Here is a 903-nt window from a genome sequence, read left to right as displayed (position 1 = left end):
TTTTAGATTCGTGCACTTGCAAGTATATTAAAATTTTTCACAACAAGTTTTTGGCGCCGTTGCCGGGGATTGTGCTAGAAAGTCAGTTTAATCTAGGTTAATTTGATTCTTCCACTAGTTAGAATTTAGGTTGTCTTTTATTTTATTTATTCAATTTTTATTAAAAAAAACACAAAAAAAAATTTAATTTTTTTTAATTTTATTTTATTTTGAATTTATTGTTTAGTTGTTTGATTTCTTTTATTTAATTTTGTTTATTTTTATTATTGTTCTTTTATTTTTCTTCTTTGTCTAGTTAGTTTATGAGTGTTTGGAAACGTGATTCAACAAATCGTTTGGTTAAAAAAGAGTCAAAAGTTGATAGTAATCAAGCTAGTTCTTCCCAAGTGATTGATGACCCAAATAGAATATTGCCAGTACTACCACCAGTGCAAGGAGAGAAAACCCTTAGAGAATATTTTTCACCACTTGCAGCCAACCAACCATCTTGTATTGTGTTGCCACAAACCATAGCAACACACTTTGAACTCAAGTCGTCTGTCATTCAACTTTTACCATCTTTCCATGGGTTAGAGAGAGAGGATCCATATTTGCACATTAAGGAATTCTTGACATATGCTCTACATTTCGTTTTCAAAATTTTAATGATGAGTCAATTAGGCTTCGTATGTTCCCTTTCTCATTAAAAGGCAAAGCAAAAGCTTGGTTGAATTCACTTCCTGCTGGGTCTATTACTACGTGGGATGAATTGAGTAATAAGTTTCTCATCAAGTTTTTCCCTATGTCTAAAACAAATGCCCTTAGGAGAGAAATAAGTGATTTTTATCAAAGAGAGGGTGAGCAATTTTATGAGTGTTGAGAAAGATTTAATGATTTACTCCTTAAGTGTCCCCACCATGGTTT

The 903-nt window shown here is 31.8% G+C and overlaps 1 non-coding gene across 1 annotated transcript; it reads right to left on the bottom strand.

Moving 5' to 3' along the window:
* Positions 1-796: 796 nt before the first annotated feature.
* Positions 797-903, bottom strand: LOC112096575. The gene has a single exon (XR_002904476.1). It is a non-coding gene; the product is annotated as a small nucleolar RNA R71 (small nucleolar RNA).

This window comes from Citrus clementina, unplaced genomic scaffold (assembly GCF_000493195.1).
Source record: "Citrus clementina cultivar Clemenules unplaced genomic scaffold, Citrus_clementina_v1.0 scaffold_8, whole genome shotgun sequence".
Classification (NCBI taxonomy): Eukaryota; Viridiplantae; Streptophyta; class Magnoliopsida; order Sapindales; family Rutaceae; genus Citrus; species Citrus x clementina.
This window is presented reverse-complemented; position numbering and strand designations above follow the sequence as displayed.